The following is an 18,160-nucleotide window of genomic DNA, read 5'->3' as shown; positions in this document are numbered from 1 at the left end:
ACCTGACAAAATCCAATAAATTCAGGTCACCAAAAGTGCGCAGGAGCATTTCTCCAACACATTTTCATGAATCCTTTGCCCACAGTATGTGCCATTATATAAACATTTCCATGCTGGCTGCACCAATGAATGGCAGTATTTCCATATGTATATATTTGTTATCGTCATATGGTTAAAAAATAACTTTACATTGTATTACAAAAATACAAATCTTTAAAAAAAAAAAATGTTTTAAACTGAACGAATCATCCAATTCATAATAACAAAATATAAAGAATGAAAAGTAGATTTTTCATAATCGCAACAAACATCTTTCTTCTTTAAATCAAGATCACAATAGTTACGTAGCACTACAGGGAAGGTACAGAAGTAGCAGAGATTTGGGTATGCACAGTATCATTTCGGAGTTCAAGCTTAAGAGATTTTAAGAAACCAGTTACCGGCATCACTGGAGATGTGGTATGTCCAGTCAGGCAACATTTCAAAACCAGATCTTCCTCACCCTGGCCAAACGCGAGAATTGTTTTTAGGGCGTTTCCCCTTGGGCCTTGTACAGCAGGGCAGGAGACCAAAAGATGTTTTAAGGTTTCAGGTTGGTCATTCATTCTCCTTACAAAATCTACACAAGACTTGAACATTTATCATGCTATACCCAACTAGAATCCCTTTAGTCAAGACAAAATTCAAATGAAAGCGAAGAAAAAGTCTGAGTAGACCTGTCTGGATAGATTGCTAGGTGTGGTACCGGCATCTCCAATTTTTTGTGTTCCTCACGAAGATGAGTAAAGGATGTATACATATGCATACCCTCTACGGTATTAATCCAGTCTAAGCGGCATAACAAGAGTTATACTTTTGTTGAATTTTCAATCCATTTTATATGGGAGCTACCATATTTAAAGTATAACTCACAAATTCTTGGAGCAGTTGGCAAACTTTTACCAGCAACATTACTTTCAGGTCCCAAAACAGAAAACCTTTGGTCGGGCACAGTGTACCTTAGAAGGGAAAGACATTTGCAATGAGCTCCTGCTTTCATTGAGACCAGACAGAGCTCATATCTTATGGCACATAGTGGTTTAGAGCCCAGGAGGCGTAAGGCCCTTTTCCAGATCAGGGCCTCCAGAAAGTGCAAATATTTCAACGTGGATGAAGCATACACATCCACCCCATATAAGTTCTTGGCGATGATTTTCGTCTCAATGCCAAACCCACGGAAACAGAATTTACCATAACGTGCATCCACCCTACTTAGTTGGTTTGCGAGGGCGTTAGTACAAGTGTTTAACCACTTCTGTAGTTTGTATTTACCAGGTTTTGAGGTGATCAAAAAACCCACATAAAGACGACTATAAACCGACTCCACGGGCACAGCCCCAATCTGTCAACAGAAAGAAGTAGCCCTGCCTGACCCGCCCTCGATGATGGAACTTGATGAGACAGTAGCCTATCACAATTCTAGCAGACTCAGATGTTATAATAGTGCTTCTGGAGTCTGACTCCATTGGGGATTCCCCACCTAAATTTGGACCACAAAGGATTGTGGTCCACAGTATCGAAAACAGCTGTCAAATATATGGATGCTATACAGAACCGCCGAGAAAGCGGTTGAATGCATTTTACCATGAGACCGTTCAAGGACGTGCCCATATTACGCCTGAACCCAATCTGCCATTTATAGCTTCTCCCAATTCAGTTTGCCCACCGCTCAAGAGGTTTCAGTAAGGTGGAGGCAAACACCTTACTGTCGGCATCCAAAAGGGTGATTGGTCTACAATTTACGTGATCGATCTAGCTCCTTTTTATAAATGGGCACAATGTGCGCCGATGACCATGACTCAGTGTTTACCACACTTTCAAATCAAACATTCAGTGTGGTTGCCCAAGCTGCTGGTTCCCACTTGAATAAGAAGTTTGAAAGTTTATTTGGGCCGGGTGTACGAGTAATAAGCTTGTTAAGTATTTCAAAAACATTCTCGTAGCTGATATTTAATGCAATACTCATAACTTTGGCTTGGGATTCTTTACTCTGACTAAATGTCTTCGCCTCTGGCAGAGCATAAAGGGATTGAAGATGGCACACCCAGTTATTCTCAGACACTTTATCCGTTAACTAGGCTGAGAGATGTCAAGTACAATAAACCTCCAAAAAGCCTGTGCATTTTTATTGCGTAAGGTCAACAACATTACTTTGGGATCCACCGACTCATTTTAGCTCGACTGCAATGTAACCAGTTTCTATGTGACTGTCCCGCCTGTTTGATCCTGGCCCATTAAACAATAAGAGATAAATCAGCCCTAGTCTGTCTTCTCATATACTTTTTTCTACTGACTACCGCCTCATTGTGAGCAGGTAGCTGTTTCTTTGATCTTACAACCCTGCCAAATTTCCTCATAGGCAGATTCAACCTCAACTCAATACTCACAAAATGTTCATAATTATCGTCTGTAAAAGTGTTAAATTTCCAGTCATCGGACAAGGAAATTAACAAGGGTTTCATTCACCCTGGAAGCAGAACCAGAGTTCCAGGAAATCCTGTTACCTGCTGTATTAATGACATCATTTGGACTACACTTGCCCACATCACCCTCAAATAAACATATCAAAGTAAACCTCCAACATAAATTGATCACTAAAGCTAGTTGGAACTAGGGGTGTACCTAACTTCGGCTTCCAGTAAGTATTCGGCCGAATTCCAGCTGAAAAAGCGATATTCGGCTCTTGCCGAATACTTTGACATTCTCATTTGAATACAATGCAACATGAACTCAGAAAGGCAAATATAGACTTCAGTTTGCAAAACTGAATAGAATTAGGCCAAACAAATTGCTATCACACAGCTGAAAAATATCTTATATTATAATCTGCCCTTTATAGCATGTTTGGTTACATATTCTTAGACAAAACGTGTAGAGGGGAATATGGTGGTCCAGGTGGACTTTACCCCTCCTTCGACAACTAAAATGATTTCTAACACACCTGACCTGAGTTTTGTGGATAGTCCTCCGGACTTGGTCCAGAGATATTCCCCATATCTGGATTCCTCCATTTCCTCTATTGATTCAACACCGCCTTTCTTTCTAGAAGGTTATCATCGGTAATGATGGAAATGGATCAGCGATGGGGTGAATCGTCTGATGGGATCCTAGTTGAAATCGGTCGGGTGCTATGTATACTGGTTTCCCACTATGAGGGCCTCGAAGTGGAAACAAAATCCAATTCCGTTCTTCTCGAGTCCTTGCTGTTTTAATTCGATAATGTAAAATTGCACGCTTCTGTGAAAGAATTTGTATTCAATTAGACTGGGCGGTGCTGTGAACAAGTGAAGGGAATGTATCCTCAGCTGTGGGAAAGGAAGTAGTCTGTGATGTCTGAACGATGGAGAATATATGGAGCCAACCACAGGAGGGTGCCGCTCAATTTGGTGTAGCTGGTCAAAAGCAGATGGACGGGCTTGCCAACCCATGTAATTCAAACAAACCACTAACTTGTGCAAATTCGGTTCTCAGGGAAGTAACTTGCTCTATGAACAGTGAAGCACCTAATGAGGTGGCCCCCTCCCTTGGTGAGGGAGCACAGTCCTATCCTGAAGTTATTTGTGTGGAGGACCTTAACCACCCACAAACACAAAATAATCACAGTTCGCAAAGAAGTAAAAGTGTGACACTTGTAATCTAAGCTTTCTCCCGGGTAGGAAAAAAGAGTATTCAACAGAAGACCAAGAATCGCCAACTACAACAGCTGAACAAACAAGCATCTTGTAATGTTTTATGGTCTTTGTTCACAACCTATTGTGAAGGCTGTCTTGGCCTGGTCTGCAGTGAATTCACCAATTATCGAATCAAGCGATGTCATCATTGTAGAATTACCTCCTGTTACAAATTCCCTGAATCTATCCCAAGATGCTCTGATACAAACCATAAGGGTTGGAATAAAGGCAGGGGCAGTTCCGTTGGAAGGTGGGTGTGGGCTGGTAAACTTGTTGACCTGTTTTACAGAGGGTAGGGTGGGCTCAGTTTCCACAGCTCAGTTTGGGAACCCTGTGGGGCCACACTACGGGATGGGGCCTCAAGTGGACAATAAGCTCTGCCATCATGCTGTTTAAATTTTGGTCTGTCAGGGTAATCTGGCAATCTGCCTAGTATCCACAAATGGTTTAACCCCCTAAGGCGGTTTGAGAGTACGGGGCACCGGAAAGGTGGTATTTATGATCGCATTCCACTGGGTCCAAAAGCATCTTGGGTTGCAATCATGATACTGGTATAAGAACTGAAGGCAATTTTGTGGACCATCATTATATGATGTTGATTGAAAGTGTCCTTCCAGATAACAGTACAATATAAATCTAGTGACCTAATATTCTTCGCCTTCTTGGTGAAATTCCCACATTGGGTGGGATCTGCACGAGTGACCTTCAGAGATTTGACTTTATAGATTTTTACAGGACAGATCATTCTGTCATGTATGTTAACTCTAAAATTGAATTTAACATTTTGTGTGAGCAAGGTAACTTAAGGATGTTTGGCTTTGATCTCACACATTATTCTCCACAAATGAGATCTAGCTTACATCCAAGTGGCAACCAGAGGAGTGTGAATGCCCCTGGTCCATCTAGAAGATCAATGGAGTGCAAAGAGGCAATTGGGGGAGGAGGGGGGAGTTTAGGCTCTTAAAAGGATGAAAGCATTTGAAGAGAGTAGACTGGTCCTGAATTGCGACATATCGAGGATAATTTACAATCCATCTCTCCTAGTACAAGCTGGGTCACCAAGTTCAGTCCTGTCATGGAACACACAAGCTCATACTTGTCTATTTACAAATCCCATTGTGGGTAAAACACTTAAGTCCCATGTAATAGTTTAATTGCAGGAGACTTGGTTAAGGTATGCTCCTTCGTTCGATGACTGTGGTATACTTCCAGTCAGCTAAACGGGGGAAACTGGGTCACCCTTATGACAGCCTACTAACCCTTGTTAGATCCTGTAAAGAAATTGAAGTGATTGGGAGTATTGCTGTTTGTTTTGGTATTCTGGCCATAAACGTTAAGATTTTGGAGAATAATGTATTCACTTTTTAATCCTAAATGTGTATTGGCACACACGCATTGGCAGCTTGGAGAATGTTTTAGACTGTATTACGCTTTGTCAATTATTGGAGTGCTGTCAATGTGGCAGGTCATAATGTTGTATTGGGTGACCTCAATTCAGACTGCATTAATTGTGTTATTTCGGATAACAGTGATGTGATGAAGGATCAACGCCAGCCCAAATTACACAATGGGTGAATTTGGATTGAGGGTTTATGCGGTTTGGGTTCATTCCCATTTGAATGGTGCTGTTCGCAGGATATCCCTCATCACCCAACTTGGTCAAATGGCATGGCCCAATCCACAATAGATTACATCTTTGTGGGAACATGATTATTCGAACAATGCATTTTACTGAATATGGTTCCAACTAGGGCTGTACCGAATAGCTTATTTAGTATTCGGCCGAATACCACCGAATATGAAGCCGAATAGTTGCTTTATTTAATCATGTTCCAAACTTCAAAAAACACACTTATTAAAAAAAAACAAATAAAGCACTATTTTAAATGCATTCTATACTTTTATTTCTCTTCATTGTAATTAATGTAGCATCTTTATTTAAAGTATAAAAGCCAGAAATAAAGCAGAGTTAACCAAAATGAAGGGACCAAATGTACAGAAGATTGTTGCATATTCAGTGCCAGTTAAAGTAGGAGGCTTCACAAATGCAAATGCATTGCATTCTCTATCCAGTTGCAAAGTCGATGCGGTCGAGTTTCTAAACTTCTTTGCAGCTCACATAGAAATGTATTAAATGGTTCATGTCGGCTCATGCAGAACATAAGTGAATAGGAAATCTGAAATGCATGAACTCCATCTCATAACTATTCACCCCACCCAAACAAATGCTACTCACTTCTCACTTATCCTAGCCACTCTTTCTCGCCAATACACAAACATGTGCAACTTATAATTCCTGATAAAATATCAGATAATGTTAAACTCAGGACTCGAGACCTTAAAAAAAGAAAAGGGGAGACTATGACGTACGGAATGGGAAGTGACATGACGGGAACTGAAAGTATCTATGGACATTTCTTTCAGTTTTTTTTCCAACTGAAAAAAGTGCACATTGCATATAAAAATTTGCCAAAAGAAAAGATGTTCCTGTATTGTTGCAGGCTAAGTATAAAAGATGAGTGCACGGTTCTGGTGGCCCAGATTGAAAGTTTGCTTCCACGGTGGTGGTCAAACAAACCCCCATACTTAGGACAGCACCAACCAGGGTTGGTGTAAAGAACACCGTATTTTTCTTTGCATGGAACTTCCAAGATCCCTTTGGGGGCAGGGTCGCATTAAGCCCCCTTGTGCAAGATCCTCCACATTATTTGGAGGGACCAACTCCTCCTCCTCCTACAGTGAAGTTGAAGGTGCCACTCCTGGTAATACAGGTAGCGGGAGGTTCACCGCTGCCAGCATTTCAGCATCCATAATTTGAGTGCGATTGACACCCTGCATTCGTACATAAGCAGTTATAATGCTGGTACGTTGATGGAAATCGCCACAAACTGGCGGTGTCCACACTACTACTAGGGTGCCAGAAAGAAGACTATTTAGTGAAACCCTCCAAAGTGCAGATTATACCCCCAAAAAACAAGATAGGGTGTAATAAGGAATATTAATTTGCCGTCTTGCAAATACAAAAAAAGTCAGAACTTTACAACCAACTGCAGCGTTTAATTGTAGCCCAATATTATTTGAAAAAACAGATTGAGGGTGCTATGTTGCAAATCACCCCCCATCTTATTGGACCATTAGGCTAAACGCAGCTTCCCCAATTCACCCGAAGCCTGGGGATAGCGAGCTAATAAGCCAAAGTAGCATTGAGTAGGTGAAGATGGGTGCCTGTAGCATCATACCAAACACCAACACCAGTACAACCCCTAGCAGTCCTACGACTAACCAACCTCTACTCCACTAGGCTCACTGGCACTTGTCGCTTTTCGGTGCTTCACTGCTGCCCACTGTGTTCGGACACTGCACACAGGCTCAGGATGATCACAGCAATCGTAGCAATCCGAGGAAAGGACCTCAGAATGTCTAGCCAAACGTCAAGCCGTCCGAATTCTACAGAGAGTGACCCTTACTGCTCCCATATAAGAACATACTCATGTTTGCTTTGCGCATGTCAGTAATACTATAGCAAACCATGTCCACGCTTGTTCTACCGATATATGGTAGTATCCCCACATAAGAACATACTCCAGTTGGCTTTAACATTAAAAATGTAAGCCACAGTATGGAAACCTGCCCAAACTGGATGCACCAAAATGGAAATCTAACTACATAACTTATGCTTGTTTTATCAAAGGATCCCCAAAACAAAATGTCAGTAAACAAGGGCTAGACTAGATGCACCGAAATACCAGTCTAGCCATGCAATAACACTTATACTTCTTTAATCATATATGCCCAGTAAAGAATCAGCAAGCCTGCCCCCCCCTCTATCCCCAGTGGCTCACACATGCACACAATCATTGTGATTATGTTTGTATGCGAGGCAGTGGTGGTCCAGGGAATAGGCATGATATTTACTAGGCATCCATCATATATGCCTACTACAGAGATGCCCCTCCCTCGCACATATAAACATACAGTTCCCCAGCCTGCATTCCGAATGGGCTATGAAAGGTTGGGGAAGCAAGACGCACCAGCCTTACATAGCTCACTGATCATGTGTGGCTGGGGAACAGAACTGTCAAAGGGAAACTTTCCTTTTGACAGTTCAAACCAGCCCAGCAGCACTCCCCCTAGCTGCAAAAAAGCAGCTGAGGGAGTGCTCAATGTTTCAGGGGCAACGGGTTTGTCTTGGAAACAAGACAACAGAGCCAACACCGGTTTGAATCCCGATCCTGCGCTTAGAAACCAATCTCTGGTATTAAGCGTGTTATTAAAAAAAAATGATACTTGGCTGACAAGCCCTATAGCCCATTATGAAGGAGCTGCCACTGCTGCACCAATACCCCCTCCATGGCCGAGCCCACACATTCATATACACAAGCAGCCACACCACCCATACAGCCTCTCAATCATTCACACAACACCCATCAGAACACTTCACTCGCGCAGATACAAACATGATGGTGTGCATCTGCGTGAGTGAAGTGTTCGAGTGGGTGTCATGTGAATGATTAAGAAAGTTGAATGGGTGAGTAATTGCTTATGTGCATTGTAATGAATCCTATGGAGTCAACACTGATCCCCAGCTAAAGTCCCCTCTCATGAAGCCAGGAAAAGGCAGACGCTACCTGATCATGACCCTGGGGGTGGTATCCTCGGGGTGGATCACAGAGGAGATGGCTGTCAGGGGGAGGTGGTGATTCCAACTGGAGAGGCGCAGTATTCTTCCCTTTCCAGTGAAGAAACACTAATTCCAGAGTCTAATGACATGTTACCATTATATAGAACCCTTCAATGGTAAATTCCAGAAAGACCCTTTTAACTTTTCAAACAGAACTCCATTTACTCTTCAGAAGTACATAACTATAAAAAATATTTAACATCTAATTGTTATTATGGTTACAAAAGTTTCCAACAATATAACTTACAACAGTCAAATTCCCCGGGACACCAAGTCCCAGAAAGCCTCAAGTACTGAGACAAAGAAGAGGATGGAGTCAATATGGAATGAAAGTAATGCTGCTAAGTACAATACGTTGTCTAGTTGTCAGGTTCACAATCGGCTGCGCAGTACATTTATATTTGGAAATCACCTGAAAGAAGGAGAGCATGTAGTGAACGCAGAGGCAGAATCAGAGGCGAGCCGTGCATGAAGACTGACGCTTGCAGGCAACCGTACGGAGGTGTCGCATACCGGAGCCGAGGAACTCCTGTGAAGTTGTAGTGTGTGCCCTGGAGCGATCGCTAGAGGCGCAAAGTCAATTTGCTGACGCGGTCTTGTGGAGTAGCAATGGTTCCATCATCAAAGGAATAAAAAGCTGACGCGGGTATCGAGAGAGACTGTTTAGCTGGGGAAGTCTTTTTGGAAAGATAGCTGGCAGGAGAGTACACCAGGAGATCTGTGTGAACCAGAAGGGGGCAATTCCTGGAAGGGGAATACACCGGGAATTCATAAGGTAGAGAAAAGGAAAAGATCGGTTGAGACATTCTTAGCAGGAGAATATACCAGGAAGTCAATTTTGGACAGGTGTGTGAAAAACACTTTGAAGCAGTTGTTGAAGAAAAGACATTTGCCTTAGCTTCCTGAGAAAAGTGTTCTATAGAAAAGACTTCATTTGCCAATCTGAGGAAAGTAATTTGGGAAAGAGACCACTGGACACCAGGAGTGTTTTGCTGGAGATACACTTTTGGATTTGGGCACATTTTTGTTGAGTTGTTAACAGACATTTACCTTGCATCTTTTGATGGGTTATGTTCATGTGAGGGTCAGATATTATTTGGACACAAGGTCAGCTTGCTTTAATTTTAGTTTCACAGGTAGGAACAATCTTGTTAGGAAAGGAACAGGGGCTTATCCCAACCCCTTTTTATTTTAATAAAAATGACTAGTGTTGAAAACATTGCAACTTTGTGTCTGCCCCATTTCTGATCCCCCACAGCATGTGTATATGAACTGTGTATGTGTGCTCAGAGGGGGCATTGGTGCAGGGCAATACCAAGGTAAGAAAACATGTTCTTGCTGGCTACGTGCAGTAGGACCATGCTCTCACCTTTCTATTGCCCTTCTCCAATGACCCAGGTCGTCTACACACACACACACACACACACACACACACACACGCACGCACGCACGCACGCACGCACGCACGCACGCACGGAATGAGACACAGAGGACTTATTGTTTTAGTTACAAACTTTTATTAAATGAAATGAGGGGTGGAAACTAGCACACTATCATAATCTAAAAGGTGTTTCCCTACTTCAACCATAACAAACATCTGTCCTTTGTCAAGATGTCCCAAAGAAAGAATATGTCCTGTGTCTGAAATCCTATTCTGTCCCTCACATTCTAAAACTCCCTCGAAGGTGCAAAAGATATGGTCTCTCGGTTTCAAAAGTGTTCAAATGGGTTCTATGTTCATTTTTCGAGTCATTTTTTTCGATTTTTGTTTTGGGTGCATTTTTCAGAACACACCCATACAAATGTATTTTTCTATTTGGAAGGGTGCACCCCAATCCTCCACCCTATTCATTTAACTCTATTCCGACCCCCCACCCCTTATATACCCTTCTCCACACGTTTTTTCAATGGTTTTTGCCCCACAACTGTTTTTGGCCAAAAGCCCCCATCTAAGAAATAACTGTTGAAAAATGAATGTTGTACCTTCAAATGTTCCAATTCAACACAAAAGATATAAATCCAAACCAAAAAGTTCCAAATTACTATAATGGTCAGTTTCAGGTGATGGTTCCCTTCCCCAGATTCCTTTTCTCAGTACCAAAAAGTCCAAACCAAGAATAATCAAGTTTCTTAAAGTTCAAAAGCATAACTTTCTTCTTCGGATACTGCAATCCACTCCCGGGTAATGGCTCCATTCCCCAGGTTTCTTTTCACAATGAAAAGTAGGCTAGTATCCTAAGGGCATGAATCCTTCTTAGAATTCTTCTTTTACTGTTTCCATAGCACAAGTTCGTTTTCAAAAAATTGATTAGCAGAGGTTGCTCATTAAAATGTTCTTCATTAGCAAACACCCATTTGATTAGCAATGTTGTACAAATATTGTTTAATGTCACCAGAAGTTATTTGTACCCAAACATAAAATGAGCATCAATACAGCAGTTGTGTACAGCTGAAGACAGACTTTAGTGAGACGAATCAGGCATGGCAAATCTAATTCTTTAAAATTCCACTAGACCTGCAGGTCGAGTAACTTAGTTTACCTACTCGACCTACAACAAATGCACTTGACCCATATCAACGGGTGACAAAAAAAGTAGATGTGCTTTCTATACAGTATTACAGGTCACCCAAACCCACATATTTAGCACACTGCTGCCACCCAGGGGCCAGCCATGCACAGTGTACCTTATTTGACATTTACTGCAAAAAAAGTAATAAAAGTTTCAAACATCCCCTGCAAATGGTACTCAACCTTCATAAAATCTACTTGATTATGCGAGAGCGCGAGTGGACTTTGTGAGCTCTGGCTGAGTGTCTGTAAATGTAAAAGGTTAGCTGCATGAATGGACACAAATAAATAGACATGATAAAAAGGCTCTGAAAACAGTTTGGGCAACTGTCTCCCACATGTGCCAATATATAATGCAATCCATCAGAGCAAAGCAAGCTTTGGAGGCCAACTACAGTCTGTGGTATTGCAGTAGATGTACAGACTGAAAGGAACTATTGATAATTCGTTTTCATAAACATCTAGTTAGCCTTGAGTATTCCTTATGTAAGAAGAAAGAAACCAAGTGACTAAGCAGAGTAGATGGCGTAGCAGTTAGGGAACTGGGCAAACAAGGTGGGATATTGTAGTTTGCTGCCATCTCACTTGCAGGGTAATTGGTATAAAGCAAAATATAATTGGGTTGAGCACCGCTTGAACAGATGTTTGCAACCACCAGGTCACAGAACTAGGTTTGCCATTAAAAGCATTTGGCCATGTGATTATGTACATTTTCAACTCAATGAGATGCATCTTCCCCAAAAAAATGAAATCTAGTTGACACAGATTTAGATATACTAAACATTACTGTAATGTATAGACAGTACAGTGTTTTACAGAAGCAATACAGTAGTTATGCATTATGCAACAACTTACATGTTTAGGAATGGAATTGCATGAATGTTTTAATAAAGTGAACACATACTGGTTTTTGCCAAGCAGGATAGTTTTTTTATTGTATTGTTCATTTATAACGTGTTTAATACCAGCAAGTGATTTCTAAGCATGGAATCGGGATTCGAACCTGTGTTGCGCCACGCAGTCTTGCTTTCAAGACAAACGTGGTGCCCCCCCCCCCCCCCCCGAGTTATCCTTCCTCCCAGTTAGCATAATAAAAGGCATCATCCAGATTACTTCTGGGTTTCAATTGTTTGAAAACGTAGAAACCATCTTGCTTAGCACTCCTCCAGAGGCCTTTGGCACTCAAAAGTGAAGATGAGGATTACGATTGCACAGTCTCTCCATTAGCCACATTCAACCTGCAGAGAAAAGAGGGTGGAGAGAGCCCTGAGAGGCATAGAGTAATTTGGCATGAGCAGTGCTTTTATTGAACAGGATAACTTAAATAGCTAGATTTGCTACTCAAGTGTCAATTTAATTAGCAAACCTACATATTTGCATGGCAAATTACTATACGACACTGTTCATTTTATGCCTTGGGTTCACAATTTGGGTGCGGTCACCTGGTACACTCCCCTGCCAGGTTTTTTCCAGATTTACAACAGCTCGAAGTTTCACGTGTATGATTATTCCTTAGGCTTTCTTTTTACATCAGTTTATCACACATACATAGTGTCTTTCACTGCTTTTCATATGGTTAGCTTCACCTAGTGTACTCTCCTGCCAGGACTAGCATCATTTCAACACTGCGTATCAGTACTTCTCATTTGCTCATATTATCATTAATGTCTTACTTTTCATCCGTTCATTCAGCTTGTTTTACAAATATACAGCAGACCTATAAATCACGGTTCAACATCTAATGTCGCTCTGGTTTCCCACCTTGGTCTTGCCCAAGATTGTATTGAGGGTCCCAGACCCCAGTTCTGCCGTCTAGGGCCTTTGTGACAGAGCTTCAGCATCCCAACCCTTTCCCTGGGCTCACCAGCTTTGTGTGCGTAGCTTCTCGGCATTCCCGACTCAAAGTCTGGTGTTTGCCTGGCTCTTGCAGCTCCCCTGCTGCTGTTGGTGGTGGTGGGGTCTTCAGCAAGCGTCTGCACTCCGTAGTGTGTCCTAGCTTCTGCAGCACTCAGGCACAACTTGCTTCCTCACTCTGAGTCCTGCAAGCTTCTCCAATGAACGTTGCTCGCTGGGGTGCCTTCTCACACCTCGTAGCTTTCTGGACTACTGCGCCACCGTTGGTACATTGCTCTGCCCTGAACAGGAGAACTCCTCCTCTTCCTGGCATGGGTTTGAACCATGTTGGGCCAATGGTTGTTAACCTAGTCTTTAGGGGGTATTGTGAAATACTGGAAGCAGACTTGGTTAGAGGTTCAGGAAGAGTGCCGCAATATGCCATTAAGGTATGAGGAAAAGAGGGAACATCCCTAAAAGTATGTGACTGGTTCTGATGACACCATGTTATCACTCAGAGGGTTGCCTCGCCCATGTGGTCCTCCCTCATATAGCTGCCCCCAGGTTCAGTATGAGGTAGTGGCTGCCGTCCCCTGGCCACATGAGAAAAGGCTACCTTGGGGGATAGGAGTGATGACATCAGATTCATCACAACACTTCACTTGCACAGATACAGGCTCATATATACGTGCACACAGTCACGCCCCCATATAGCTTCTCTCAATCATGAAATGATTGAGAGAAGATGTATGGGGGCGTCTCTACATGTATATATGAATATGTGGATCTACCAGAGTATTTTTTTGCTGTGCGCCGTGTGAATGATTCATTCGCATGGCACCCAGCAGAACACTTTACTCATGCATGCACATTCCTATATTCACATGCAGTCGCACTCGTACAGCTTCTTTCAATCATGCACTCTGTACCCACTAGAACAGGCACTCAAACATTTATAAACCCAGTCACACAAGCAGCAAGGCACCCAATACAGCCTTTCGCTCAATCATAAATGACACCCACCAGAACACTTAAAGACACACTCGGGGCCCGATTGTAAACTGTGTAAAATAATAAAAATGTCTATTTTACAAAGAGCTCTCAATCACACCCTCATACACAGCATCCACACACCCATGTAGCTTCTCAATCATACACACTGCGCTCACCTGAACATTTGATTCATGCAAATAGTCATGCACGCACTAAAAATACCATCTCTCCCACACACACCGAACATTTTTTTTTTTTTTAAACGTACCTGAGCAGGTCACGTGGCGATCTTCTCCAAAGGCCCAGGTTTTTCTCCCTTCTCCAATGTCATCACATTGAAGGAAAAGGGTCAGGAGATTCCCTTGTTCCCCTGACCCTTCCTACTGCCTATTCCTGCATCAGGCAGTGGGCAGAGTCAGCATTCTGACACACCCCTGGCCTGAGAAAGAGGGAAGGGTGAAGAACCATTCAGGATCTGTCCAGGGCTGTTTCTAACCACGCCCTCAAGGTATCATGAACGGCCAATGTCACCCATGGTCTCCCAATGTCTTTGCTAGAGGTTTACATGAATGAAGGCATGGGTGCTTTATTTACCTGCCTTCACCCATGTAAAGTGGTCTGTAGAGCATAAAGGACACTAGTCTTTCCATTTGCAATTTTTTTAATGTTTTAGATTCTTTGCAAATGCAAATACCACATTTGAATTATTTTGGAATGTGTTAAAAATTACTCAGCTCCACAATGCAAATGCCTTTTTTAATTTGTGTGTGTGTTTTTTTATTTGCAAGACCTGGAGGGTCCTGAAAATTTAGGGTGGGTGCCACCCTAGTGTCCCCCCCCCTATGGGCGAGCCTCCACTGGTCTTGGCCAGTCAAACAGCCTTGTTTGGTCAATTAGCAATCAAAATTAACAATGTCGAGAATTGTTTCTGGATGAGATGGTTCTGTATCAAATTGTTTATTCCAACAGTTAAGGAAGTAATTAAGGTAATAGTACAATTAGTGTATCAGGGGATTATCTGTCCAAAGAATTAACAAACCTATACAACTTTCTTATGCCCAACAAATAAGTGAATGTCCTATATCTGGAAAATTGATAGAGCATTAAATGCGGGAGCCCTCTTCATATGGATACATTTTCTCTGTATAACTATTTGTACCACCAGCACAGAAAATACAACTGGTCAATTCATTATAATACAATGCCGGAAGGTAAACGTGGGTTTGCTGCACGTCATTGGAATGTGGGAAGAAATACATCTTCTCAATGGGAGGAATTTGTATTGTGATCTGGCACTTAGATGACCAAGTATCAAAACTAAATGTGAAGTTCTCCTGCATTTGTACAGCGCCAACTGCCATAGGTTATGGCATCAAAGCGCTTTGCCCATCGGAGTGGCAAAAGAGGTGGATGATAGAACACTTAGTAGTGGTAGGGAGGAGCACAGTCAGGAATAAGGGCGAGGGATGGATATGATGCTCAGGAAGGCACGAGAAGGAAAAGGTGGAGGAGTAACGTGTACAAATGCACTGAATGTATCGTGGGAGGCAACTCTATTCAGGGCAGCGCAGCGCAGAAAGGAGAGTCTGGAATGTACTCACGGCATGGTGAGCCTGGCATGTTAAAACCATGCCCACGAAAACATTTAGGAGGTGCTGTGTGTAAGAAATCTGAATTTGCCAAATTTGCAAAAGCTCCATGAAAAGCGAGCAAAACCACCATGAATCTTTTTGGTTTCCTCATTTATAACATGATCACCACAAGCATTTGAGATATATATTACACAGACGTCGATAGCAGCCATGTAGTTATGGTTAAGATGCTCAACTCATAGGAAAAGCACTTTTTAGGCAGTTTATAACTTTGGTGCTTTTTATGACTCCTCACCAAACTTTGCAAAAAAGTATATAGCCACCTCTGAATGATTATGCAAAGTTTGTTGCTGTTTTGTCTGGGATTATGGGGGGAGTCGCAACATTTTTGAAATCCTCAGACATAAGGCAAAAGAAATGTGCTCATGCCTACAGCCCAAACCGCTGGACGGATTTGCACCAAATTTGTGCGAGGAGCGCGACCGTGGTCCCAAAAGAATGCTTTTGAAAATTTAGTGTAATTGATTATGTCATTTGTGATGTTCTGGGTGTTCGTGTTAGCAGTGCATGGCGGTGGCACTAGTTATGGTTGCATATCTTACCATAATTGTTGAATTTCTTGGGTTTTTCGATTTTACTTGTAACCATAATGTCCCTTTAACAAAGTTCTTAGGCTTGTGCTTCAGGCAGAGTGCTTAAGGACATGACTGCAAAGGACATGACTGCACAATGTGCTCTACTCTGGCTGCAAGCAACTGGTTACAAAAAGCTTTATCTGAGAGGACACCTGCTCTGTAACATGAAGAGTAATGCTTACGTGATTTGCGTGGTGGGAATGCCTGAAATAACGCATTGGAATGAAAATCTCTGTAGGAAGCCATTAAACGATGCAACAATCAAGCGAACAATGCTAGTCAGAAGTGACAGATGGCTAGTCAGGGGATATGATGGCACCACAAACTGAACAAGCTTAACCATCTCTGGTACATGGTGGAATAAAACATCCGGCAATATGGAATTACTGCCTACTATGAACCATATTTCAATTCTCAACCTTATGAAAATGGAGGGTCAGATTTTATTTTGTTTTCAATGCTCATTGAAAACAAGAATTTCCTTTGTATTACCAATTCAAATAAAATATGATTAAAGTTAACCTAATTTCAAACATACATCCATACTTAAAGAAGTGCATCAGAAATGACACTACAAATTAAAAGTTCAGGAAACAAAAACCCCCATCAATGCTAGAAGAATTAAATGAAGAAAAAAAAAGTAGAACGTTGTCCTGTTCCCCTTGAGTTGTATGTGAGAATGGCAGGGTGTTGATGCACAAGGTCATGTGGAATTCTGAGCACCAAACGACAGTGCCCAACCTGAGCTTCAGAGGAGTGCCAGTGAATATCTCCATTGATGTGTTGAATTTATCTAATACATGAAAATACCAGGAAGAATCAAAAATTGCATTCCTCAAACATGGAAACTGTGAGCCGAGTCTTCTTGGACTAAGTGCTCAACTTTTGTACTGGAAAACATCTACTGATGACCATGCGGAGCAGGCGAATCCCGACATTCACTGTCCCTCTAGTGCAGACAAATGCCTCCTCCAGTAGAGGGAACCACATGTCACTATCTCCTTGAAATTCGTCATAGTCGGAAGAGCATAGCTACCAGGACCTGTATTGCCCTCAAAAGGGGCCCCTCATGATTGGCAGCTGACAAGCAGATTGCTGATTTGTTTTCAAGACTAAATAACTCTTGTTTTTCTATAGTCACGAGTGGGACTTGAATGCCCAGATGTGGGTCACATGCCTACTGGGCCTAGAGGCCCCAGCTACTCCTCCCTGATGAGGCCCAACAAGGCTGAAAAATGTTTGGGGATGCTTGTGGTCTTGTGCAGAAGGGATGTGACCAAGCAGATTAGGCTGGACTGCCCATTTTGGGCTGGGACCAAGCCTGATATGAATATGGTCTTTCCCCTTTTGTAATGGCTTGGAAGGTGAGGAACGATGGTCTGCAGGTTTGGCCCTCGCTTGTTAAAATATGGTGAAAGTGTTCATCCTACCCATTCTTTTCACTGTTAATATGTCGCGAGGGATCCAGTTTCTCCTCTCTGCTTAACCTTGTGAGAAGACGGTGTAAAACAGATGTGAGTAAATACTTTTCCTGTTCAGTGTTCGCTGGCCTTACAACTGCTTCATCGTTGACCATTGGTATGGAGCGAGTCCTGTGATGGAGTCCATTATGCTCAGGGTATATAAGATGGATTTATGGGATTTGTTAAGTTCTTGGGGGAGACACCAATTGATATACAGGTAGGATGTGGCGGGCTGTCATGATGCCTACCTCCAAAGAGCCAGGCCGGGCCCAGCAACCCCAGAGGCAGACATAATTTTCCCCAGGGAAGTCTCAGCGGGCCCAAGTCGGGGCCCTTTGGACTCAGTCCTGGCGCCTTAGGCGCCAGGCTCATAGCGGACTCAGTCCTGGCGCCTTAGGCGCCAGGCTCATAGCGGACCCCAGTCCTGGCGCCTTAGGCGCCAGGCTCATAGAAGAGGATATGTGTTTAAGTGCTTGGGTGCACACTTACCTGATGCAGACCTTGCTGCTTCATCCAGGCCCTCTTGAGGCCTGAATGGGACTACTTTACCTGTAGGACTACTTCACCACCCGGGTGTGGTCGGGGAAGGATACATACCAGGCACTTCTTCCAAGGCTATTTAAACCCCACCCGAACAGCCACACGTGCTTCGCGTTGTTCTGCACCTAGCAGCTGGACGCTCAC

The 18,160-nt window shown here is 42.8% G+C and overlaps 1 protein-coding gene across 2 annotated transcripts in view; it reads right to left on the bottom strand.

Moving 5' to 3' along the window:
- Positions 1-18,160, bottom strand: part of LOC138473107 (zona pellucida sperm-binding protein 2-like) — an 895,281-nt gene that overhangs the window by 150,826 nt on the left and 726,295 nt on the right. The gene's annotated exons all lie outside the window — the stretch shown is intronic.

This window comes from Ambystoma mexicanum, chromosome 8 (assembly GCF_040938575.1).
Source record: "Ambystoma mexicanum isolate Mex_15411 chromosome 8, UKY_AmexF1_1, whole genome shotgun sequence".
NCBI lineage: Eukaryota > Metazoa > Chordata > Amphibia > Caudata > Ambystomatidae > Ambystoma > Ambystoma mexicanum.
This window is presented reverse-complemented; position numbering and strand designations above follow the sequence as displayed.